Genomic DNA, 27862 nt, shown 5'->3' on the forward strand with positions numbered 1-27862 from the left:
GTGATTGTAGCCCTGCTGCTTCACAGCATCAGGTACAAGGTTGGAGTCCAGCCTTGGTCAACGGCCTGTGTGGAGTCCCCACATTCTCCCCATGATAGTGTGGGTCCCCTCCAGGTGCTCTGGTTTCCTCCCACAGTCCAAAGATGTGCAGGTGGATCAGTCATGCTAAATTGTCCACAGTATCCAGGATTGTGCAGACTAGGTGGATCAGCCATGGGTCATGCAGTGTTACAGTGATAGCGTGCTCTGGGTGTGATGTTCTTTGGATGGTCGGCGCGATTTGATGGGCCAGTGCTCTACTTCCACACTGTAGGGACTCTATTCTATGATTGAGGATAAAGGCTACACAGCCGGGTGTCCTTGGAGAAGGACCATGTGGTGTGTATCAATTCTCTCGATGCCTTTAGATAGAGGTGGGCACCGCAGGGGATACAGTGCTTTATCCCCACCGCTGCCCCCTCCCCACAACTCTACTTTGATTTAGTCCCTTCTCACTCTGTCACTTGTAATGGTTTGCTTGGCCCGTAATGGGCTTTGTTTGGAAATATTCAATTGGTTACACAAATGGTTTACTGTTGGTGATGATATGTCTAGATTAGAGTGGTGCTGGAAAAGCACAGCAGGTCAGGCAGGATCCGGGGAGCCGGAAAATCAACGTTTTGGCAAAAGCCCTTTTCCAGCACCACTCTAATCTCGGCTCTGGTTTCCAGCATCTGCAGTCCTCACTTTTGCACTGCTGGTGATTATATGTTAACCAAAAGCAAAATGGCATAATGATGATTTTGATGGTGGGAAGGTTGCTGTGATAACATTTCTGTGTCAGGGAAATGGGGAAAAAGAACGCTTCGCAGCTCACAGAAGGAGACCTGAAAAGCAATTACATCAAACCAAAGGTTCAGACAGGGAGGGAATATTTCCCTGGAGCTTGAGTAACTGGAAAGTGATGGTGTCCGTGACAAAAGGGATTTTGTTTTACAGTGGTTGAAAGTTTTAAAACTGTTATATTCAGACAGTTTAATTTATTTTCTTTAATTTTATTTGCTGTGCAAAAAACTTTTACAACATTTTAAAACCAAAATTTACAAACTTTGTGTTAAAGATAAATGTTAAATAAAATCCATCAAACCTTCCCTCACTGAAACCTGTTGTGGAAGTGCAATCTCCTGGAGAATCCCTGCCCACTCCTTCCTACCCGGGCTCCATGGCTATATACATACCTGGGAGATAGCAGCAGGAGGAGACCATTCAGCCTTTCAATCCTGCTCCACCATTCAATGGGAAACAGCTGACCATCCAGCTCAGTCTCCTGTTCCTGCTGTGTTCCAATCCCCTTTCATGACTTTACCTCGAAGAACTATATCTAAGTCCTCCTTTGGCTTCACTGCCTTTTGTTCCAGTGACGTTGCGGTGTTACTGTGTGGGTGTAGGCAGGGGTAATGTGATGGTGCTGCCTCCTGGAGGATGCACTCAGCGTCCCTCATCATCCTGCAGTAACATCAACTGGGTTCAGCAACTAGAGATAGAAACCATTTCCAGGATATGGGCATCACTGGCTCAGCCAGCATTTATTCCCCATCTCTAGTTACCCTTGAGAAGATGGGAGTGAGCTGCTGTCTTGAACCATTCACAGTCCATTTGGTGCAGATAGACCAACAATGCTGTGTGTGAGTGTTGCAGGATTTTGGCCGAGTGATTCTCTATCTTTGGTTCTTCAAATGCTGGTTAACATAATCACAATCTGCACATGATTTTGAGATTTCAGTCTGCAAATCTTCACCATCTAGCACCCTGTATAAAGGAATATGTACAGATTAGAAATTCAGAGCAGACAATTCTAGCTTCTTTGGAATATCTTTTTCCCCTTTCTTCCCCCGAAGCTGTAACCCTCCAGCCCACTTACTCTCTCCCACCATTCTGACTCTGCTACCCCCTAATGTACACCCTCCCCATTCTCATGGAGTTACTGATAAACAGATCCATGCCACCACTTCCCGTCCCTGGTCAGACTCTGCACCCTTTCTGGGTTCACTTCCTTTCCCTTCAGTTGCTGCAAGTCAATAATGTAACAGCAGAATGAAACAAAAGGAAACAGAAAGGGAGGTGGCAGATCCTGGACAGAAGAGGAACCTTCAGTCTGGGAGAATGGGTCAGATCCTTCTTTGTTTCCCATTTGTTGATTCCCAGCATTACAATGAATTGGGGATGGAGAGTGGTCCTACATGGGTGTGGTGACCCCCTAACAGATCAATACCAGAAGCAGATGCATCCCTTCAGCCCAGCCAATCACAGTGTGAAATACTTTCTGCAAAGTATACTTACCTAAAGCACATGCTCCAAAACCCGCCCACATTCTGTACATGTACAGTGCGGGGTTTCCCCACACACGTGTGGTCCCTGCCACAGGGATTGTGGGTGTTGTAGTCCCCAAGAAGCCACTGGAGCCCTGTCTCTGGAAAGTGTATGAAAAATGTGGACTGGAGGGTGTTGTGTATAGGATCCCCATTCAGACACACAGGACATATGGGCTGTCACTGGGTTTTACTGAGACACCTGCTTCCACAACCTGATTTTCTGATGTAAGGAATATAGATTCAGCCAACTGGGGCGTGGGAAGTGAATAGGAGGAGCAGATTTTAAGCAGAGGTGGCTCAATGGTTAGCACTGCTGACTCACAGTGTCAGGGGCCTGGATTTGATTTTAGCCTTAGGTGACTGTGTGGAGTTTACACGTTCTCCCCGTGTCTGAGCGGGTTTCCTCTGGGTGCTCCCGTTTCATCCCACAGTCCAAAGATGTGCAGGTTAGGAGGATTGGATATGCTAAATTGCCCACAGCGTCCATGCCTGTGCAGGTGAAGCCATTAACCATGGGAAATACAGGGAATGGGTGAGTCTGAATGGGATGCTCATTATAGGGTTGGTGTGGACTCCATGGACGAATACCCTGTTTCTGCACTGTAGGGATTCTATTCTAATTTCATGAAGAAGAATGTACCTACCTCAATGTGCTGTGAATCTGTGGAATTCCCTCTTCAAAATGCAGTGGATGCCAGGACAATGAGCAGATTTAATGAAGAGATACAGATGTTGAATTTGCAATGAGATGAAGGGTGAGAGAGAGCAGGCAGGAAAACCCAGCTGAGACCGAGGTGAGCTCAATCATCACCGTATTAAATGGTGGGGCTGGTTCGAAGGGCTGCATTGCCTCTCCTGTACCCAGTGCTCATCTTCTTATGGTAATCACTGGAAAGCTGAATCCAAAACTCACCACCCTCCCCAAAGGAGTCATGATTTGGAGATGCTGGTGTTGGACTGGGGTGTACAAAGTTAAAAATCACACAACACCAGGCTGTAGTCCAACAGGTTTAATTGGAAGCACACTAGCTTTTGGAGCGACGCTCCTTCATCAGGTGATTGTGGAGGGCTCGATCATAACACAGAGTTTATAGCAAAAATTTGCAGTGTGATGTAACTGAAATTATACATTGAAAAATTAATTGTCTGTTAAGCCTTTCATCTGTGAGAATACAGTGATAGTTTGACTTCTTTCATGTGTAAATCACAAAACCCTTCTTTTTAAAGTTGCATTCTCAGGTTAGCTGCTAACAATAGTTTATAGTGAGACAATATGTTGAAGGTGTTAGTTCCCTTTGTTCTCTGCCTATGACCTGATGTTTAGATTGATCCTCTCTCCACAGTCACCACGCTAACATGGACTTGGCTGTACCTCAGTAATTTTCCCAGTCACACTGACATTTGAAATATTCACCCACGGACAGAATACACACCTTCCCTTCCACATGAAAAAGGCCAATGATATTCAGATCGGCACGGATCAAGTAACTATCAAAACTGAAAATGAAGTTCAATTTAAATTTCTCATCTGCAAATCTGCCCTTTCAGTTCTCTACAACAGAGAAAACAAGTCACCACCGTTAACACAGGATGGAAATTCATAAGACAATTATAGTATTAAATTGCAGTTTCTTTGTTCCCCCAAAGCTTTAAATCTCAGTCTCACAATTTCTCTCTTCTGTGAACTGAAATCCAAAATAATCTCCTCACTCCTTCCCTCCACACCTAGTTCTAACTCTCTCCTCTCTTTGAATTCAGCTTCCTAGCTCCTGCCTACAGACTAAAAACCAAAAAAAGGGGTGGCACGATGGCACGGCAGCCCCACAGCACTAGGGTCACAGGTTCGATTCCAGCAATCCAAAGATGCGCAGGTCAGGTGAATCGGCCAGGCTAAATTGCCCATAATATTAGATGCATTAATCAGAGGGAAATGGGTCTGGGTGGGTAACCCGAGGGTCGGTGTAGATTGTTTGGGCCGAAGGGCCTGTTTCCACACTGTAGGAAATCTAATCTAATCAAATCAATGAGTCTGACTCGGAGCCTCCTGGGTGTTGGTGAATCCTCCCCACACCTCCCAGGGCTTCCTTCTGGGACAGAACGGACTGACTTTTTCCCCCCCAATCTGGAACCTCTTATTTATTCCCCTACTCCGATCCTCTGATGAGAACCATCCTGCACACACTGGCCAAATCATATCTGGTTGAATAAAAATGAACTAAAATGAATGTTCCTCTCCGTAACATCCCTGAATCTTCACCCGAGTTCTGATAACTTTCTGCAAAATACTCCCCCACTGATACGCCGACCACTTGTCCCGATACCAGGGGAGGGGCCATTCCCCTGGGACCTGTTCCCAGAGGGAGGAAGGGAGTGAGCTGCCAATGAAAGATCAATCCCACACACCCACAGCCGCTCTCCCTGGCACTGACCCACCTTGCACATACACCAACAATTGCCCAGCACTGCGCCCATGCACCGGTCTCCCCTCCTGCTGAGCATGCTCCAGATCACACAGGAGCCTGAGTGATTGACAGCAGCCACTGCCCAATAGGGTGGAGGGGGCGGGGCTGGAGGACTGGGACAATGGGATTGTAAACAATGAATGAATGTGGAGGACACTGGGGGATGGACAGGTCAGTGAGGGACATGAGCAGTGCAGCAGCAGGAGGGGATCCTGGACAAACTGAGCAATGGGAGAGTCTAACAGGAGAGAAACTACAGGAAGGTTTTGTTTAGAGGCTCAGGCAGGGACAGCTGGGAGACAGTATGGCCTGGTGGCTTGGGCAGGTTTTCCAATCAGCCACTTCAAAGATGCTGTCACTCAACTTTGAACCTGATCCTCCTGGTCCAGAGGTAAGGACACTACCACCATTTCTTGGTGGACTAGAGGAAAGAAGGGAAGATGTTCTCCGTCTCACTCACATGGAAACTCCATGAGCTCCTACCACTTACTGTCTCTGGTGGGGATGGAGGAGACAGAGCAGATGGGAGCAGGGTTAGGGATATAGGGACTGCCTTTGAAAAGGAACTCACTGTGTTGGTGATATTAATAAGACTCGATACACAGTCACTAACACAAAGCTGGTGTACGTGAACTTTATCCAGAATATGAACACCCATAACTGGGTGACGCAGACTCCAATGTACAGAGTTAAGTCCTGTATACTATTAACAGCTTTGTGTGTGAGAAATCACGTCTCATGAACTTAAGTCAGGGCAAAAGGGTGGAAATCATCTACATGGTCTTCAGTAAGGCGTTCAAGAAGGTTCCCCATGGGAGATTAGTTAGCAAGGTTAGATCTCACGGAATACAGAGAGAGAACGAGCCGTTTGGATACAAAACTGGCTCAGAGGTAGAAGACAGAGGGTGGTGCCAGAAGGTTACTTTTCAGATTGGAGACCTGTGACCAGTGGGGTGTCACAAAGGATCGGTGCTGGATCCACTAATTTTCATAATTTATATAAATGATTTGGAAGTGAATATAGAAAGTATTGTTAGTAAGATGACATCAAAATTGGAGGTGTAGTGGACAGTGAATAAGATTATCTCAGATTACAACGGGATCTTGGTCAGATGGTTGAGGATTGGCAAATGGAGTTTAATTCAGATAAATGTGAGGTGCTACATTTTGGAAAAGCAAATATTAGCAGGATGTATACACTTAATGGTAAGGTCCTCGGGAGCGCTGCTGAACAAAGAGACCTTGGAGTGCAGGTTCACAGCTCATTGAAAGCAGAATCGTAGGTAGATAGGATAGTGAAGAAGGTGTTTAATATGCTTTCCTTTATTGGTCAGAGCACTGAGTATAGGAGTTGGGAGGTCATGTTGCGGCTATACAGACATTGGTTAGGTCATGCTTGGAATATTGCGTGCAATTCGGGTCTCCTTCCTCTCAAAACAATATTGTGAAACATGAAAGGGGTCAGAAAAGTATTACAAGCATGTTGCCAGGGTTGGAGGATTTGAGCTATAGGGAGAGGATGAATACACCGTTTTCCCTGGAGCGTCAGAGGCTGATGGGTGACCTTATAGAGGTTTATAAAATCAGTAGGGGCATGGATAGGGTAAATACACAAGGTCTTTTCCCTGCGGTGGGGAGGAGGTACGATGGGGGGTGGGAGACAGAGGGGGGAGACTGAGAGGGGAGGGTGACGGTTAGCTTGTAGATCTACAACACAATCCTGTTCCTGTCTTCTCCCCATCCCCTTCAATCCCTCTGAAGGGCTCAGAGTAAGTGCACAGACCCTGGAAAATAGAGCTTTAGGGTGACCAAGTGCTGAAGGTTGCATTTGGGACGTTGACCTTTATTAGTCTGTGCACTTTATCAATAAATGGACCTGGGTTCAATTCCACTGTCCTGGATTCATGTCAGTGGCCACAGACGCGCCTGTCTCTGACCCTGACTACTGGATCCCCTGTCACTATAGCTCTGCCATTCTCCTTCCTCCCGTTCTGTGCAGCAGAGCTCTCTATGGGGTCATGAACCTGGCTGTTGCTGATTTCCCCTGAGAGGCAACCCCATCTGTTCCCTCCCTTATAGAATCCCAAGCGGTGCACAATATCTGTATGAGAAGCGAAATGATCATGGGGCGTCCTGCACTCCCTTCCTGAGCCTTTTGCTTGATATGATGGTCACCCATTCCCTTTCTGCCTGTGTAACCCTCACCTGCAGTGTGACTAACTCACTAAACGTGCCGTCCATAGCATTCTCAGTATTGCTCCACAGTGAGTCCACTCTCAGCTCCAGGTCTGAAAAGCAGTTTCCCAGTAGCTGCAGATGGACACCCTTCCTGCACACACAGCCGTCAGGGACACTGGAAGTGTCCCTTATTTCCCACATTGTACAAGAGGAGCGCCCCACGGGTCTGAGGGCTCCTGTAACAATGTGTCTCTAGTTTCAGCTAGTTACTCCCATTAGGAGAATTTAAATGAGCAAAAACCTTCCTTCTCTTCCAACATTTCCATTATCATCAAAAGCCCCGATCTTTACTTAAGCTGACATTTTACACTTTAAAAACTGTTTTAAAAAAACACTCAGCAGGTATCGCTTACAACTTGGCTGTTCCCTTTGGGAACATGTGAATTGCTGAATGGCCTGGACTAAAACTGAAGCTGTGGTTCACCTTCTCCCTGTCTCCCCTCGCTCTATTTACACCCAACTCCAAAACACTCTCATTGAACCAAGCAGCCCTCACGGTGCAGCCCTGTCATTTTCATTGTCTGCTCACACCTACACTGCCCTCAGCCTCCTGTACTGTTCCAATGCATCTCAATGGGAGCTGAAGAACTGCATCTCATCTTTCAATTCAGCCCTTTGTAACCCCAGAGTCAATACGGACCTCAGCAGTTTCTGAATGAACAGACAGTTGTCAAAACCTGGAACATTCCACCCGAAATGGTGCTGGAATTTGAGTCCATAAGGAATTTTAATCAGAAGCTTGCAGGGAATTGAAAATGAGGAGTTTACAGGTTAACATCAGAAAGTGGGTGATTGGGTCTAAATCTGACAGTTCCTATGTAGAGACGAGGTGTAATTTGGACAAATCTGCGTTCCCTCTCAGGGCCCAGAATTGAGCACAAACCCAAAGGGTGATCCCTTCGAACATCTTTCTGCTTTTTGCTTGAAAAAAAAGAGATACTTTCCCACAGACAGAACAGACACACCTTTTTCCTTCCCCAGTTAAATGTCAATGGTATTCCGATCCTGATGACCCTGCTGACGATAGAAAGTTGATTTTGAGATCCCTGTCTCAATTATTAAATAAAATCCTATAAAATGAATTCACAAAATAAAACTCACAGTCAGTGCAGGCTGAACAGTAAAGACAAATACTTCTCTTGGTATGTGTTTGATGTGTAAATGCTCCTCTTCAAATCACCCCGACCCCACCCAGGAAGAGGATATGCCCATGCGCCTCGCTGTACCTTGTCCCCAATAAAGATGGTGGCCATAACCCAGAACCCATCACCGCCTGAGGCCCACAGCCGTTTTCCCATTTGCTGTAAACGTGGGACCAAGAGTTTCTAATTCAGGCCTAACTACCTGTACAGAGTGTAATTAAACCCTTCCAGTCTAAACTGATCCAACTCCCCTTTCCCGTTTCCTCCTTCTGCACACACTAAGGGTCATTCTAGGTCCAGTGACCCTCACTCAGAACTGACTGCAGCTGGGAAAATTAGAATCCCTACAGTGTGGAAACAGGCCATTCGGCCCAACAAGTCCACACTCACCCTCTGAAGAGTTTCTCAACCAAACCCATTCCCCGACCCTATTATTTTACATTTACCCTGACTAATGTACCTAACCTATACATCCCTGAACACTACGGGAAATTTAGCTTGGCCAATTCACCATACTGCACATCTTTGGACTGCAGGAGATAGGGGGTAAAGAGTAAATAATAGGTGGGGACAGAGCCCAAAAGAAAAAATAACATTTGGAAAGAAAGGAGTAGATAACAATCTGCTGGGAGGGTGAATAGCTGTTAATGGAGGGACAGGAACCTGTGTCTGGCAGCAGCTCAGTGGAGGTGCTGGAAATGGCAGTTGATGATCTACGTTCTGCTGCAAAACAGACCCTGAGCTTCCAGCTGCCTGCTACTTTAACACACGAACCTGTTCCCTGGCCAACATCTCTGTCTCATGCTTACTGCAGTGTTCCAGTGAAGCTTGATGCAAGCTGGCAGAACATTCCAGAACATTCCAAAACACACCATATTTCAAGGACTGCAATTTCCCCTCCTACGTGGTCAACAATACCCTCCAGTGTATCTCCACCACTTCCCGCACCTCTGCCATTGAACCACACCTCTCCAACTGCAACAAGGATAGAACCCCCCAGTCCTCACCTTCCACCCAGATACAACGCATCATCCTCCGCCATTTTCACCATCTACAATCAGATCCCACCGGAGATATATTTCCCTCTCCATTCCTTTCAGCATTCCACAGAGACCATTCCCTGTGAATCCTAGTCAGATCCACGCTCCCCAACAACCCACCTTCCACTCACAGCACCTTCACTTGTCAATACAAGAGGTGCAAAACCTGTGCCCACACCTCCCCCTCACCTCCAACGGACCATTCCCCATCCAGCAGAGATTTTCCTGCACATCCAAACACCTCACCTATTATGGCCTTTGCTTTCGATGTTGTCTCCTGGGACACCAACTTGCGGAATGTTTCAGGGAGCATTTCTGGGACACATGCACCAACCAACCAACCCCACCATCCTGTGGCTGACCACTTCAACTTCCCTACCCACTCCTCCAAGGACATGCAAGTCATGGGCCACCTCCACCACCAAATCCCAGCTACCCGACGCCTGGAGGAAGAAATTGGGACCCTTTAACCACAGAATCAAGGTTTCCTCATCTCCCCTCCCCTGCCTTATCCCAGATCCAACCCTCCAACTCGACACCACGCCCTTAAACTGTCCCACCTGTCCACTTTCCTTTCCAATTATCCACTCCACCCTATCTCCATTACCCTCTAACTACATCTACCCATTGCCTTCCTAGCCCACTTCCCACCAACACCACACATCCCTCTTATTTATCTCTCAGCCCTCTTACTTCCCACCCCACTCCCAATCCCGGCATTCCTGATGAATGGAATATGCCCAAAACGTCGATTATCCTTCTCCTGGGATGCTGCCTGACCTGCTGTGCTTTTCCAGCGCCACATGTTAACGCAAGTTGGAAGAACAACACCTTATCTTCTACTTGGGGACCCTGCACCCCTCTAGCCCCCGTATCAAAATCAATAATTTAGGTCCTGAACTCTCCAATGTCCTAGCGCCATAGCCTCTTAACCCACACACCAGGCCTTGTTAGTACATAACCTACCATTACACATTAGCTATAGTTAGCCACTAACAGTCCCCATAAACGGCTATTCACCCTGCCCCAGCCAGATCGTTATCCACTCCTTTGTCCAACTGCTCCCATCTCTTTGGACTCTATCACCACCTATCATTTACTCCTTAACCCCGATCTTCTGCATATATACCAACATTTTTTTTCAGTAGCATCAGTTCTGAGGAAGGGTCAGCAGATCCAAAATGTTAACTCCGATTTCTCTTCACAGATGCTGCCAGACCTGCTGAGCTTTTCCAGTATCTTTTGGCTGTTGAGTGAGATTTACAGCATCCGCAGTTCTTTTGGTTCTAATTTACCAGGAATTTCTCATTTAAGTCTAGCAGCCTAAAACTGTGCGTTTATAAACCCTCCCAGTCCACAATAACTCAATTTCTTCCCCAGACTTTGCAGTCTCTCCCACTCCCTTCACACTCATGAGGACCTCTCTCACAGTGACACTGCGCCTGCACAGCTCATGGCCATGTGTTGGCCTGCTGGACCCACCCCAATTCACTCCCATTGGCCGAAGGATCACGCCAATTCTCCTATTGGTCTGAAGCTGCTGTCAATCACCTGGGCCCCATTGTGACATGAGTGGGCTCCTCCCAAGAGCATCGGATGATGAGGGGTGACCTCATAGAGCTTTCTAAAATCATGAGGAGTATGGATGGGAAAAATAGACAAGGGCTTTTCCCTGGGGTGGGGGAGTCTAGAACGAGAGGGTGTAGGTTTAAGGTGAGAGGGGAAAGATTTAAAAGGGACCCAAGAGGCAACTTTTTTCACACTGAGATGGGTGCCTGTATGGAATCTTCTGTTTGGGGAAGTGGTGGAGGCTGGTACAGTTACACCATTCGGCATCTGGATGGGCATGTGAATAGGAAGGGTGTAGAGGGATATGTGCCAAATGTTGGGATATCTGGTCGGCATGGACCAGTTCAACCAAAGGGTCTAATTCCATGCTGTATGTCTCTTGGACTCTGCCCTGGGATGAGCTTCATCATTCACAGTGAATGGGGCAGTAACGCAGAGCACAGGGGTTTGGGGCTATTCAGCTGTACTGGCCCCTCTGGAGATGGTGCCAGTCTATCCCAACTCACCTCCCATTTGTCTATAGCCTTCCAAATCCTTCCTTAAAAAAGTTAAATTCCAAATTTGTTTTCTCAATAACTACTGAATCTGCGTCCAAACTGTTCCAGATGCTCAGAACTTAGTGAGTACAATAATCTTCACATTTTTAACCTGTTTTATTTGCCATTTACCTGAAGTAGTTACTCAAAATTGTGACGTTAATAATTTCTCCGTCTGTCTCTCTGTAAATTAAATATCCTGGAAACAAATCTGCTCCTGGTCGAAATCCCTGCCTAACCTTCTCAGCTCCAAGGAGAATTAGTTGATCTTCTGCTAACTCTCCATAAAAGAGAAACCCATCTTAATTTTAGTAGTGCCATAAAGATGTACAGCAGAGAAACAGACCCTTCGATCCAACTTGTCCATGCCGACCAGATATCCTAAATTAATATCATCCCATATGCCAGCTCTTGGCCTGTATCCTTCTAAACTTTTGCTAATCACATACAACATCTCAAAGGCATAACTGGGTAATTGTACCTGCCTCCACACTTCCTCTGGCAGCTCCTTCCACACACGTACTATGTTCAGCTGGAAACATTGCCCCTTAGATCCCTTTTAAATCTTTTCCCTCACACCTGAAGCCTGTGCCCCCAAGCTTTGGACTCACATATCCTGGGAATAAGACTCTGGGATTTCATCCTATCCATGCTCCTCACAAATGTATCCGATGCTCCAGGGAAAACAGCTCCAGCCTATTCACCCTCTATCTATATAGCTCAAACCCTCAACCCTAGCAACATCTTTGCAGATCTTTTCCGAACCCTTGCAAATTTCATAATATCATTCCGATAGCGGGGAGACCAGGACTGAAAGCAGAATTCCAGAAGTGGCTGAATCAATGTGCTGTGCAGCCGCAGAATGACATCCCAACTCCACTACTCAATGTACTGACCAGTAAAGGCAAGTACACCAAACACCTTGTTCACTACCCTGCCTATGATTCCACTTTCAAGGAACTATGAACCTGCACTGAAAGATCTCTTTGTTCAGCAACACCCCCCAGGACCTTCCCATTAAGTGTATAATTCCTGCCCTCATTTGCTTTTCCAAAATGGAGCACCTCACATTTATCTGAAATAAACTCGATCTGACAATCCTCAGCCCATTTGATTGATGTCCCATTGTACTCTGAGGTAACCTTCTTTACTGTCCAGTGCACCTCCAATTTTGATGTCTACTGTAAGCCTACTAACTATACCTCATATATTCACACACAAATCATTGATATAAATGATGAAAATCAGTGGATCCAGCACTGATCCTTACACCATATTGCTCATCACAGGCCTCCAGTCCGAAAAGCACTACTCTCCGTCCCCAACCTTCCCGCCAATTTGTATCCAAACAGCTGGCTCTCTCTGCATCCCATGGTGTCTAACTTGCTAACCAGTCTGTTATGTGGAACCTTTTTGAATGTCTTTCTGAAGTCCAAGTTAGTGATGTATGTACAAAGCCATGCTGACTATTCCTAATCACTTCTTGCCTTTCCAATTACATATAAACCTGTCCTTCAGAATTCCTTCCAACACCTTGTCTGCCACTACCCTCAGGCTCACCAGTGTATTGTTCCCTGGCCTTTCCTCATCACCTTTCTCAAATAATGGCTCCTGTCTTGCAGCACCTCACCTCCGGCTATCGGTGATAGAAATCTCTCAACGAGGGGCCCGGCGATCACTTCCCACAAAGATTTGGGATACACCTGATCAGGTCCCACAGATTTACTCAGCTTTCTGTATAAGACATCCCGTACAACCTCCTCTGTAATATGGACAGTTGTCAAATCATCACTATTTATTTCTCCAAACTCTCTCGCTTCCATATCCTCTTTCAGTAAAAGCTGACATGAAATCCTTGGGTAGTATCTCTCCCACCTTCTGTGGTTCCACAGACAGCCTTGTTGATCTTTGAGGGTCCCGATTCTCTGCCTGGTTACTATTTTGTCCTTAGTGTTTGGTAGAATCTCTTTGGGTTGTCCTTAAACCTCTTTCCCCCCAAAGCTATCTCATGTATCCTTTTTGCCCTCCTGTTTTCCCTCACGTGTACTCCTACTGCCCCTATACTCCGAGGGATTCACTCAAACCCAGCTGTCCGTAGCTGCCATATCCCTCCTTCATCTTTTTGACCAGACCCTCAATTTCTCTAGACACACAGCATTCTCTACACCTACCAGACTTGGCTTTAACAGGAACATACTGTCCATGTTCTCTTGTTGTCTCATTTTCACAGGCCTATGGAGGCAATGGCAGATGAGGACATGGAAACAGTCACTCTCAGTAAAGAGGTAGTGTTGGAAAAGATAACAGCCCAAAAGAACATGGGTCTCCTGGCCGTGATGGAATGCATCCCAGGGGACTAAAAGAGATGGTGAAGGGTTTATTGTCCTTCCTTGCTAGAGGGATGGTTATGCTGCAGTTGTACAGGGTGCTGGTGAGGCCACACCTGGAGTACTGTGTACAGGTTTGATCTCCTTACTTCAACAAGGATGTACTGACACTGGAGGGGGTGCAGAGGAGGATCACTAGTTTGAGTCGGGGTTTGAGAGGATTGGTGTATGTGGAGAGACTGAATAGACTGGGATTATACTTGTTGGAATTTAGAAGAATGGGAGGCTGTATTGGAAAAAATAAAATTAAGAAGGGAATAGATAAGATAGAAGCAGGGAGGTTATTTCCATTGGGGGGCGGGTCAGTCTAGAGAGCACAGCGTCAAAATAAGGGGGTATCTGATTTAGGACAGAGTTGAGGAGGAACTTCTTCAGCCAAAGGGTTATGAATCCGTGGAATTCCCTGCTGAGTGTAGCAGTTGATGTTATCAACTTGAATGTCTTTAAGGCAAAATGTAGATTTGCAAACAGGAATCGAATTAAGGGTTATGGTGAGAGAGCAGGAAAGTGGAGCCGAGGCCATGAAAAGATCAGCCCTGATCTTATTGAATGGCAGTGCAGGCTTGAGGGGCCAGATGGCCTACCCCTGCTCCTATTCCTTCTGTTCTTATGTTCCCACTTTCCAGCCGTCCCTTTACCTGGGGGTTGCAAAGAAATATTGAAAGTTCTTGCCTTGTACCATCAAAATTCACCTTTGTCCAATTTTGAACACCAACTTTTAGATCTGATCTATTATTTTCTGCAACTATTTTAAAACCAGTAGAATTGGCGTCAAAGAATCCCAAGTGTGGAAGCAGGCCATTCGGCCCATCACATCCACACTGACCCTCAGAGCCTCCTATCTTACCCCTGTAACGCTGCATTTCCCATGACCAATCCACCTAGCCTGCACATCCCTGAACATTTCCCCATGGCCAATCCACCCACCTGCCCATCCCTGAACAATACGGCAATCCAGCCTGGATTCTCCACCCAACCTGCACACCTTTGGACTGTGGGAGGAAACCAGAACACCTGGATGAAACCCACACAGACAACCTCAATAAGGTGATCGTCCTGTTCTTATTTCCCAGTTCCACCCAAGTAATTTCAACGGGCGAACCCCCATGAATATCCTCCCTAAGCACAACAATAATGTTATCCCTACTCAAAAACACCATTCCACCTTCTCTCTTATCCCCCTTTCTACCCTTCCTCATATCTATTCCCTGGAACATTAAGCTACCTGGCCTGTCCAACCTAAGCCACGTTTCTGTCATACCCACTATATCCCAGTCCCATGTTCAAAACCATATCTTAAGCTCATCTGCTTTCCCTGTAAAACCTCTTGCATTGAAATAAATGCAGTGCAGTGCTATCAAAAGGACAGACTGATGGGCAGAGGGGGTGGGATGGCCCTGTTGATGAGGGATGACGTTCAGTCCCTTGGGAAAGGGGGATACACAGAATCAGGAGATGTAGAGTCAGATTGGAGGGTGGCTAATGTTATCCCACTTTTCAAAAAAAGTTGGGAGAGATAAAACAAGGAATTATAGACCGGTTAGTCTGATGTCAGTGGTGAGAATGACGCTGAGTCAATTACAAAAGATGAAATTATGGCTCATTTGGATAGCAGTAATAGGATTCGTCAGAGTCAGCATGGATTTACAAAGGGGAATATACTGACTTGGATTGAAAATTGGCTGGCTGACAGGAAGCAAAGAGTAGTGATAAACGCTTCCTTTCGGAATGGCAGGCAGTGACTAGTGAGATACCACAAGGTTCGGTGCTGGGACCGCAGCTGTTTACAATATACATTAATAATATAGATGAACATCTTAAAAGTAATATTAGCAAATTTGCTGATGACACAAAGCTGGGTGGCAGGGTGAAATGTGAGGAGGATGTTATGAGAATACAGGTTAACTTGGACAGGCTAGGTGAGTGGACAGATGCATAGTAGACTCAGTTTAATGTGGATAAATGTGTGGTTATCCACTTTGGAAGCAAGAACAGGAAGGCAGATTACTATCTAAAAGGAGTCAAGTTTGGTAAAGGGGAAGTACAACGAGATCTAGGTATTCTTGTACATCAGTCAATGAAAGCAAGCATGCAGGTACAGCAGGTAGTGAGAAAGCTCACTGCATGCTGGCCCTCATAACAAGAGGAATTGAGTATAGGAGCAAAGAGGTCCTTCTCCAGCTATTCAGGGCCTGGTAAGACCGCACCTGGAGTATTGTGTGCAGTTTTGGTCTCCACATTTGAGGAAGAGTATTGTGGCTATCGAGGGAGTGTTGGGTAGGTTCACGACGTCAATTCCCGGAATGGCGGAATGATCATATGTTGAAAGATTGGAGCGATTGAGCTTGTGTACACTTGAGTTGAGAAGAATGAGAGGGGATCTGATTAAGACCTACAAGATTATTAAAGGGTTGGACACTCTGGAGGCAGGAAGCATGTTTCCACGGATGGGTGAGTCCAGAACCAGAGGACACAGTTTAAAATAAGGGAGAGGCCATTTAGAAGAGAGTTGAGGAGAAACGTCTTCACCCAGAGAGTAGTGGACACATGGAATGCACTGCCCCAGAAGGCAGTGGAGGCCAAGTCTCTGGATAGTTTCAAGAAAGAGATGGATAGAGCTGTTCAAGATAATGGAATCAAGTGTTACAGAGATAAGACAGGAACAGGATACTGATTGTGGATGGTCAGCCATGATCATAATGAATGATGGTGCTGGCTCAAAGGGCAGAATGGCCTATTCCTGCACCGATTGTCTATTGTACCTTGTCAGTCCGACCTCATTCTGTGCCTTGCCCTTGCCTGTCTAACTTCTCAACTGTACCAGCCTCAGGGTTACCTCCTTTCTCACTATCTCTTTAGGTTTACCCCCACGCCCTCACTGGTTTAATGCCTCCCGAGTAGCACTAGCAAATCTCCCTGCTTGGATATTAGACACCTTCCAATTCAGGTGTAATCCATCCTTGTTATGCACGTCACCTCTCCCCCAGCAGAGATTCCAATGATCCAAAAATGGGAATCCTTCTCCCCTGTATCAGATCCTTGGCCACGCATTCATCTGCTCTACCCTGCTATTCCTACTCTCACTAGCATGTGGCACAGGGAGTAATCCAGATATTACTACCCACAAGGACCTGCTTATTATCCTCCAGGCTAATTTGCTATATTCTCTCATCAGGACTTCATCCTTTTCTCTTATGTCATTGGTACCAATGTGCAGCGACCTCCCACTGATCATTCTCCCCTTTCAGAATATTCTGCACCCTCAGAGCCATCCTTCACCCAGACAGTAGGGAGGCACCACCCCATTCTGATGTCTCACTGTCAGCTACAGAAACTGCAGTCTGTGCTGCAGACTAGAGAGCCCCCTATCACCATCGATCGCGTGGAACCTGATATACCTCACATTACACTAGATCCATTACACAAGTAACTTAGCTGTCAGTGCGATATTCCCCTGAGAGTGTGACCCCCGACGCTTTCCAAAACAGTATACTTGTTTGAGATGGAAATAACCACAGGACACTCCTGCACTACTTGCCCTCCACTCCTCCCTTTCCGAGAGGAAACCCATTTACCTGACTGGATTGGCAGTTTTCCTACCTTTCTGAAACTGCCACTTATCACACCCCCTGGCTCCTGTAAGTTCTTCATTACCTTTAACCATCGCTCCATCTGATCCATGAAATCCTACAGGATTTGCATCCTCACTTCCTGCAACAGACAATCAGGATCATTGAAACTTTCCTTAATCTCCTACATCCAACAGGAAGAGCACATCACTGCACGAATGGCCATCTCTGCACATTAACAGTCCACAGACCCAGAAAAAGGCACCCAGTCTTACAGCTTTACAAAACACGACTATAGAATAAATTAGTACCAATATTTCATATTTAAAAACTTAATCAAAGTGTATCATAAGATGTGTATTTAAAGAAATAAACTGTCGCTGTACTGAATGTTGTAGCTTTACTCAAATAAAACAGACTAAGATTTATCTTTGAAGAGACCGAAACCCACTGAGCTGTGAGTCACAGATGAAGAGCACTAAACAGAACCTTCGGTCAAATTTGTCCATGCCGACCAGATATCAGAACCTAATCTTATCCCTCTTGCCAGCAGCTGGGCCATATCCCTCTAAATCTTTCCCATTCATGTCAAGTATCCTAATGCCTTTAAAATGCTATAATTGTCAGCCTCGACCACTTAATCTGGCAGTTATATGCACCATACATGCACCCTCTCTGCGTGAAAAAGTTGGTCCTTAGTTCCCTTTTATACCTTTTCCCTCTCACCCTCAACCTATGCTCTCTATTTCTGGATTTTCCTACTCAGGGAAAAGACCTTACCTGTTTACCCTATCCATGCTACTAATGATTTTATAAACCTCTATGGAGGTCACCCCTCAGTCTCTGATGCTCCAGGGAAAGAAAGCCGCAGCCTTTTTGCTCTCTTCCTGCAGCTCAAACCCTGGCAATATCCTTGTAAATCTTTCATGAACCTTTTCAAGTTTCACAACATCCTTTCGATTGACGGAGAACAGAATTGCACACAATATTTCAAGAGGCCTAACCAATATCCTGTACATGACCTTCCAACTTCTATACTCAATGCTCTGATCAATAAAGGAATGTATTCCAAACACTTTCTTCAATATCCTATCTACCTGCAACTCTGCGTTCAAGGAAATATGAACCTGCACTGCAAGATATCATTGTTCATTAACACTATCTAGGAATTTGTCACTAAGTGTATCAGTCCTGTTAAGATTTGCTTTACCAAAATGCAGCACATCACATTTATCTCAATTAAACTCCATCTGCCACTTCTCACCCACCTGAACAACATCCTGTTTTAATCTGATGTAACCCTCTTCGCTGTCCACTATACCTGCAATTTTGGTGTCATCTGCAAACTTACTAACTATACCTCCTCTGCTCATATCCAAATCATACAAATAAATGACGAAAAGTAGTGGACCCAGCATTCATCCTTACGGCACTCCACTGGTCACATGCCTCCAATCTGAAAAACAACCCTCCACCACCACGCTGCTTTCTACATTTGAACCAGTTCTGTATCCAAATGGCAAGTTCTTCGTGTATTTCATGAGATCTAACCTCGTTAACCAGTCTTCCATGGGGAACCTTGTCGAGAGCCTTACTGAATTCCATAGATCATGTCCACTTCTCTGCCCTCATCAATCCTCTTTGATAAGTCTTCAAATAACTCAATCAAGTTTGTGAGACATGATTTCCCACGCACATAGTCATGCTGACTATCACTAATCAGTCCTTGCTTTTCAGAATACACGTGCATCTTGCTCCTCAGGATTCCCTCCAACAACTTGCCCAGCATCAATGTCAGGCTCACCGGGCGATAGTTCCCTGGCTTGTCCTTACCACCTTTTTTAAATAGTGGCACCACGTTAAACAACCTCTCGTCTTTCAGCATGTCACTTGTGATAATCGATGATACAAATATCTCAGCAAGAGGCCCAGCAATCACATTCCCAGCTTCCCAGAGATCTAGGGTACACCTGATCAGGCGCTGGGGATTAACCAAGCTGTACGGGTTACAAGACACCCAGCACGTCCTCCCCTGTAAGATGGACATATTCAACATCTATTTCCCCACATTCTATATTACCCATGTCCTTCTCCACAGTAAACACTGATGCAAAATATTTAATTAGTATCTCTCCCATCTCCTGTGGCTCCACGCGTAGGCTACCTTGCTGATCTTTGAGGAGCCCTATTCTCTCTCGAGTTACCCTTTTGTTCTTAATGTATTTATAAACACCCTTGAGATTATTCATAACCCTATTTGCCAAAGCTAGCTCATGTCCCCATTTTGCCCTCCTGATTTCCCTCTTAAGTATACTCCTACTGTCTTTAATGCTCAGGGTTTTTTTTTAGGATTTTTGGAATGGAATAAATGCAAAATATTACATCTTGAAAAAACAAACAAGGGCAGAGTTACACTAATTAAAAACATGGCCACGAGTAGCGCTATGGAACAAAGAGGCCGATCTGTTCGGGTCTTTCAAGTATGTGTCACATGTAGACAGGGTGGTTCAGAAGATGCTTGGCACATTTGCCATCATTTCTCAGACCTCTGAGTACAAGAGTTGGGACGTTATTTTGGAGACTTTTCTGGAATTCTGTGTCCAGTTCTGGTCATGCTGATATCGGGAGGACATTATGCAGTTGGAGCGGATTCAGAAGCGATTTCCCAGGATGTTGATCGGAATGAATAGTTTGAATTATAAGCAGAGGCTGGATAGGCTGCGCCTTCTTTCACTGGCGCGCAGGAGGCTGAGGACTGACCTTACTAGACGTTTCTCAAATCATGGAGGGGTGGTATCAGTAATGTGAATACCAGGTGTCCTTTCCAGGAAGGGATGCGATTCAAGACTGAGTACATGCCTTTTAAGGTGACAGCAGAACGGCTTTAAAAAGGTGTTCGGAACCTTTTATAAAAAAAATTGTTCAGACAATGGTTTATGTGTGGAATGAACTATCAGAGGAAGTGGTAGTTGTGAATCAAATTACAACTTTAGGGTGGCACAGTGACTAGCACTGCTGCCAGGGCCCCAGGTTGGATTCCAGCTTTGGACAACTGTCTCTGTGGGAGTTGCACATTCTTCCAGTGTCTGCATGGGTTTCTTCCAGGGGCTCCAGTTCCCTCCCTAATGAGAGAGCAGCCCTATGGTCTGGGCGGACAATGCTGCCTTTACCTTTTACACAGTGATGCCACTGTGTCTCTGGGGTGGGGAGAGGAAATGCTGAAGGTGGTACATGGGAGATGTTCACTTTCATTAATATTGTTGGGGGCTGCACTGATGCAGGCAAGTGGAGAATGTTCCAACACAATCCTGATGTGTGCCTTATAGAGAGCAAACAGACACTGGGGAATCAGGGGTTTGGGGAAACTGAGGTTGTTCTCTTTGTAGCAGAGGCAATTGAGAGGAGCTGTGACAAAGGGGTTTAGAAAAGTTACCTGTGTAATAACAAACCTTACATCCATCAGCTCATTATACAAGGAGTACAGGACACATATTAAAGGTTTGGGAAGATTCAAAGGAGAACTTTTATGCAGCAAATGGGATTCAGATGGAATACAATACTCACACACAATGCGAATATCCAAGTCCTGATGAACTGACTAATTCAATCAGAGTTTGGTGTTATAATGACTGAGATTACCATCTGAATGTCCACCTGTAGCATCCTGTAATACAAGTTTATAAAATCCATCACTGTCAGTTCAGGTTAGAAACTCACACCATCCCCTCCTCCTGGCCCAGGATGACTGGACACATTACCCCTTGTGGAGATCAGCAGTCAGTTCACAGGGAAATCTATGTGTGCTTCTAGGAGTTTCCACCTTGGGACTTCATGTGACTGAACAAGTCAGATCTTTGACACATGGGACAGAATGTTCCAAGAGTCAGTGAGATGTGGAGAGCAGGATTTGCTTCTTTCGTTTTCCTTCTGTGCTGCTGCTGTGCCTCATCAAAAAGACATGGGGTGTGAAAGGCTCATGCAGTTCGATGGGCAAGTTGCCTCCATTCTGACCAATGGGCAGCAAGCTCCTCCCATAGAATATCTCTAAAAACAGAGCAACTTTGCATGCTTCCCACTGCCCAGTGCTCCCAGTAAATGTTTAGAAGAATGATGGGGGGGGGGGGGGGGGGGGGGAGCTCCTAGAAAAGGCGTAAAGTTCAAAGAGGATTGAGAAGAGTGAGAGATGCACAGGAGAAGGGGGCAACAAGTTGCCACATGGAGTATGAATTTGGGAAAATGGGAAGTTGGTCATTTTGGAGGAGATAATAAAAGAACAGAGTGCTATTTACTTGGTGGAAACTGTAGAAAGCTGCACCACAAAGGGACCAGGGGTAATTGTGCAGGAAACACAGAAAGCTCGCAGATTCTAGGTCAGTCACAAAATCAAGGGTTCTGTTTCAGATTCATCAAGTTTAAGGCAACACAGACACAGGTAAGGATTTTCAGTAGCAATGGAGCTGGGATGAGGTGGAGACAAGCAACGTTTAAGAGATTGGAATTCCTGTTTGTGTTTGTGTAGATGTGTGATCACAAAATCACCTTGGGGTTACAGATATGACAGCGATGTTGTGAAGAGTCTAGTTCTATCTCACACTGCACCCAGCGAGAGAGAGGGGCTTAGCAGTGAGGGAAAGGAATTTGTAATACCAACTGAAGGCAATGGGTTTAACCATTGCAATGTTTCATTGGAGGAAATTGCAGCTAACTGAGTAGTGGGAGTGTGATAAACAGTTTGATAACTGAGTAACAGTGGAGCAATGGAGAGGGATGATGGGGAGAGAGAGCTTGACATTGTCAGTGTACATGTGAAACCTAACACAGCGCTTTTGGACGATGTCACCTCCTGGCAGTATGTCGGTGAGATACAGGAGGGACACCACATACAAGGAATTCAGAAAGGAAAGGGAGAGTAGAGATGGAGCAGGATTTACAAATGATGGGGAGGTCAAATGCTGGTTTTTCTTGCAGAATGAATGAGAAGGACATAACCAGGAAAGACAGACAGACAGAACAAGGAACAATACCTGTGAATTGGCGACGGGGAGTGATGAGGAGGAAACAGAATTGGAATATCTGTAGTTTAGCGAGACTAGTGAAAGATCAAGATGAGCTCTGATAAGACTTAGCAAGAGACTGGAGAACGATGCAAGTTGGGACATAAATCAGGAACACCATGTGAGGCAGTTTGGCTCGGTGGGCTAGTGGGAGGGAGGGAAGCAGCAGAGGCAGCTGGTCGGATTGTCTCAGTCTTAGTGACAGAGAAACTCAATGTGTTTCTTGCTCTTGTTATTGGAGGGAAGGATGAAGGAGACAGGATGATGGACAGTGTTTTACAAAGAAACAAAACCAGGGTTCGTAATATTTAAAATGAGTGAACAAACCTAATGTATTTAACTTTTATCCAGAATATTAAAATGTACAACTGAAGTCACTATTTGAATCCCAGCTTGTCAGATGGTGGAATCTGAATTCAAGAAAAAAATAACTGGAATTAGGAATCTCCTGATCTCCATGGAACCATTGTCAATGGCAAAAACGATCCTGCCAACCTGACAGTCGCCTAACAAGCTACTCACTGTAGTAATCACTGCAAAGTCTCAACAAAGGAATGAAACTGGATGGAGCACTCGGCATCTAACAAGGCATTAGGAAATACAACCACAGAATCAGCCCTCTCCACTCTGCAACATCCTGCTCACTAACATCTGGTTGTTTTGTGCCAAAACGTGGCGAGCTGTTTCACAGACTAGTCAAAGAACAGCCTGACAAAGTCATACTGACAGAGTCATCCCTTACAGATAATGGCCAGACACCACCATCACCATCCCGAGATATCGAGAGTGTGATGATGGAAAAGCACAACAGGTCAGGCAGTATCCGAGGAGAAGGAGAATCGACGTTTCGAGCCTAAGCCCTTCATCAGCCTGAGCTGCTGTGCTTTTCCAGCACCACACTCTCGACTCTGATCTCCAGCATCTGCAGTCTTCTCTTTCTCCTGAAATCTCTGGATATGTCCTGTCCCACCAGCAGGACAGATCAGGCAGAGGCGATGGCACAGTGGTGTACACACAGGAACCATTTGCCCTGGGAGTACTCAGCATTGACTTTGGACACCAGGAAGTCTCATGGTTCCTGCTGATTACCACGTACCATGCACCCTCGGCTGATGAATCAGTGTTCCTCCATGTTGAATAACACTTGGAGGAAGGACTGAGGCAATAAAATGGTGACAAGTGTACTCCCCGAGTACAGGATTTCAATGTCCTCTACCAAGAGTAGCTCAGCTGCAGGATTACTGACTGAGCTGGTCGGGTCCTCAAGGACATAACTGCTCAACTGGGTTTGCAGCAGGAGGTAACGGAACCTGCAAGTGGGAAAAACATACTAGATCTTATCAGTATGAATCTACCAGCTGCAAATGCATCTCTCCATGACAGTATCGGTAAGAGTGACCATCCCACAGTCTTTGTGGAGACAAAGCCTCGCCTTAAAGTTGAGAAAAACTTCCCTTGTGCTGAGTGGTACTATCACCGTGCTAAATGGGACAGATGTAGGAACTCAAACTGGATCTCTCTGAGACACTGTGGGATAACAACAGCAACAGAACTGTACTCCAGCACAATCTGTAACCTCATAGGTTTGTACATCCCACAATCACCCATCACAATGAACAGGAAAGGAGGGTATGCCATGAGCAGCACCAGGCATACCTAAAAATGAAGTACCAACCTGGTGAAGCTACCAAGCAGGACCATCTGCATATCAAACAGCATCAGCACCAAGCAACAGAGCTAAGTGATCCTACATCCAATGGAGTGGATCAGGGCTCTGCAGTTCTGCCACACCCAGTTGTGAACGGTGATGGACAATTAAACAACACGTTGCAGGAAGCACCACAGATATCCCCACCCTTACTGATGGAGGGGCCTCACACATCCATGCAAAAGATAAGATGACAGCTTTGCAGCAATTTCCAGCCAGATGCAAAGTGGGATGATCCATCTCAGCCTTCTCCAGTGTTTCCTAACATCACAGATGTGAGCTTTAAGCCAGTTCAATTTAGTTTGAATAATACCGAGAAATGTTTAAGTAGTGTAAAGGCTATGGGTCCTGCTAACATTCGGGCAACAATACTGATAGTTTGTGCTCCAGAACTTGCCACCCACCAAACCACGTACCGCTCCGGCACTGGCATCTACTGACAATGTGGAACATTGCTCAGGCATGTACAACACAAAAACACAGGGCAAATCCAACCCAGGAAATTTCCCTCTGTCAGTCCACACTCGATCAACAGTAAAGTGATGGAAGATGTTATCAACGGGGCTATCAAGCAGCAGCTGCTCAGCAACAGCCAGCTCAGCGACACTCATTTTAAGCTCCACCAGGGCCACTCAGCTCCCGATTGTGTTACCGCCTGATTCACAACCTGACAACCAGCTGGATCCCAGAGGCGAGGTGAGAGTTACAGCCCAGTCCCACTCCAACACTACTATTTCTATCTGATTCCACCCTCACCTCAGCTCATATACTCAAACTATCATCCATTGTATGTAACCTCCAGACTTAATTATCCAAACACACTCCTGGCCAGCCTCCCAAATTCAACCTTCCTGTAATCGACAAGAAAAATTGAAAGCTCTATTGCCCACGTGCTCACTTCTCCCCAAACATGTTCATCTGTCAAAAGGATCCTATTCATAAGCAACAACAATTAAAAATTCTCATTCTTGATTATATTCCTGGCTGTGATTATCCCTAGCTCCCTGCACCACACATCCTTTGAGACCTCGACAACCCATTTTCTTTTAGATTCCCAACGACTTGTTAATTCATTACTTCAACTGTGTGGCTGATTCTCCAGTTGCCAAAGCACAAACTGGAATTTGCAGACAAAACCTCACATATCTGCTTCCCACCGTTAAGACATCCCTCAAAATCTGCTTTGTGGCACCTGTTTTGGACACTTGACCAAATATCTCTATATCTGGCCTTATATCTAAAGTTCTCAATCGTATTTTTGTGAAATTATAAGAATGATGATAAAACTACAAAGTTCTTGATTTGGACATTATCTTCAAATCATCACTGTTTCTGTAATGAATAATCTGTAATGTCTCTTACCCAACCACATTGTGGGAGCACCTTCACCACACAAACTGCAGCTGTACAATAAAGTCAAGCATCACCCTCTCCACAGGCAACAGGGCTTTGGCATTAATCACTGGGATCTGTGGAAGGAGAAATACACATGATGTTTCAGGGAGTGCAAAACGGATTAAAGGGAATGAAAATGGTGCAGAATTTGATAGTCAGAAATGGAAGGAAAATACACTTGCTTATTGGAAAAAGGAATTCTTGACTGTCAAAAATATTCAAGAAAAAAGTAATCTGATAATAGAGCAGCACATGGTCAGGGGCTGGGCCGCAGTGAAAAACTCATTTACAAAGGGTCTATAAAAGTAATAATACAGTATTAAACAGACCAAACATACCCCCATGGTTGGAGACTGAGGAAGCTAGACATTGACAAAGTGGTCCTGAGGGAGCCCAGAGGTGAATCAGAGCAGGATTGGCTGCTGTCATCACAATGACTCTGTACCAGAGAGAGGCTGCACATGCGCCTGGCTGCACCTTGCCCCCTACAAAGATGGCGGCTCCGCACGTGTCCAGTGAATCGTTGTCCCGAATAAAGATGGCGGCGCTCACTCAGGCCTGCAGCCGCTGAGGCAATTCCGCATTTATTGCAAAAATGGGACTGGGACGTTCAAACTTGTGTTTTCCGACGAGCCCAATTTGTTTGTAAAACCTCTCCGCTCATAGCAACACAGTGTTTCTCCCGTTTCCCTGTTTATTTCTTTCCTTACCATATTCTTCCTCTCCATAAGTTCCCGAGCATTCATTACAGCGACTCTGCGCCGCGCGCGAGGGTGATCACGTGGTTCAGTTTAGCTCCGCCCTTCATTCACTTTGATTGGTTGGAGGACCGACCTCCTGCTCGGATCTCCAGCTCCGCCCACTGTCCTTTCATTGGTCCGGTGCTGACATCAATCACCCGGGGTCCCTTTGTTGGCTGGAGCATGCGCAGTGTGTCCTGCTGTTGCCGCTATGTTGGGTCATGTTCCTGCGGATAACAATGAGCTCTGCAGTAGATTTCCTTTATTCATGGAGGGAATTGCCTTCCTACTCATGACTGTATAGCTGTGACTGATGAATCGCTGCCATCTGAATCAGTACATAAACACCCCATTTTCACAACATCTGAGATCTTTAGCACATTGTATCACACTCTTCTTTGGAGACAAGGAAATCATGAAACGGAGCCTCAAGGAATCGGAGCAGGAGTAGGCAATTCATCCCTTTCAGCTTGTTCCCCCATTCTGTCAGATCATGGCTGGGCCAACCCAGACCTCAACACCTCTTTTATGCTTGATCCGCATAGCCCTCAACTGCTCAATATTTCAAAATCTATCTGCCCTCTTTTAAAATAATTTGAGATAGAATCATAGATTCCCTACTGTGTGGAAACAGGCCCTTCAGCCCAACAAGCCAGAACAACCCTCCGAAGAGTAACCCAACCATTCCCCTCCCACATTTAACTTTCACAATTGTTTGTGTGAGAAAATTCTTGCCATTCACTGAGAGAAAAAAAATCTTTAATTTTTCTAAAATGAATGTTCCCTTGTGCAATGTCCCCTAGTTTAAGACTTCATTGGTGCGAGAAGATCTAGTCAACATCCACCCTGTCAAGCTCCTCAGAATCTTGTTTCCATAAGATCACCCCTGCTTATCTATTCTTGATAGGTCAACCCTTTCATGCTCGAAGCAGCTAAGTGAATCTTTTTTGAATGGTCTCCGATGTTGGTTTATCCTTTATTAAATATGGGAGCTAACATTGTATACAGCACTGCAAGTGAGGACTCAGCAACAGCCAGCGTGGTTAACCAATCCTCAATCCATGCTAATACATTACACTGATACCATGAGCTCCTAAATTGTGCAATTAACTTTTATGTAGCACATTATCACATGCATTTTTAAAATCCAAATACAGAACATCATTGGATTGCCCTTTATCAGCCCTGCTTGTTATCTCCTCAATGAACTGTCGCAAATTTGTCAAATATAGTTTCTCTTTCACAAAACCCAGTCGACCATGTTTAATGATAAGCTTTTCTAACTGTCCTGCAATTTCTTACTTTAATATTTGACTCTGTGGATTCTTTCAGTAGATTTGCTAAGTATGATTCCCCTCTCTTAAATCCATGCGGACTCTGTCCAATCCTGTCACTGTTCAGTAAGAAACTTGACTGTACTCCAATATAGTTAGTAAATGTATCTGTATTTATTTTTAAAAATCAATTACTTATAAATGCTGGACCCATGCAATATCAATGAATTCGTGACTCTGAATTTGGGTTATTGTGTTTTTTTCTGTTAATTCCTTTTCGTACTGTGTTATGCAGACAGCACCAAGTGATCACTCTTAATTGTGAGTAACTTTGATAATAATATATTTTAAAAATGACATCCCAAAATGCTGCCTCATTATTGTGCAAGGAGGATTT

At 45.4% G+C, this 27862-nt stretch overlaps 1 long non-coding RNA gene across 2 annotated transcripts; it reads right to left on the minus strand.

Annotated features, from left to right (window-relative positions):
- Positions 1 to 1507: 1507 nt before the first annotated feature.
- Positions 1508 to 26233, minus strand: LOC132813942 (uncharacterized). Of its 2 annotated transcripts, none has more exons than XR_009644230.1 (4): positions 26162 to 26233; positions 25419 to 25525; positions 20859 to 20958; positions 1508 to 1788 (listed from the first exon to the last, which is right to left on the minus strand). It is a non-coding gene; the product is annotated as an uncharacterized LOC132813942 (long non-coding RNA). The 2 variants fall into 2 exon arrangements; XR_009644231.1 differs by lacking the exon at positions 1508 to 1788 and adding an exon at positions 17357 to 17436.
- Between the last annotated feature and the right edge of the window lie 1629 nt (positions 26234 to 27862).

The sequence above is a fragment of the Hemiscyllium ocellatum genome, unplaced genomic scaffold (assembly GCF_020745735.1).
Source record: "Hemiscyllium ocellatum isolate sHemOce1 unplaced genomic scaffold, sHemOce1.pat.X.cur. scaffold_560_pat_ctg1, whole genome shotgun sequence".
In the NCBI taxonomy this organism is placed as follows: Eukaryota; Metazoa; Chordata; class Chondrichthyes; order Orectolobiformes; family Hemiscylliidae; genus Hemiscyllium; species Hemiscyllium ocellatum.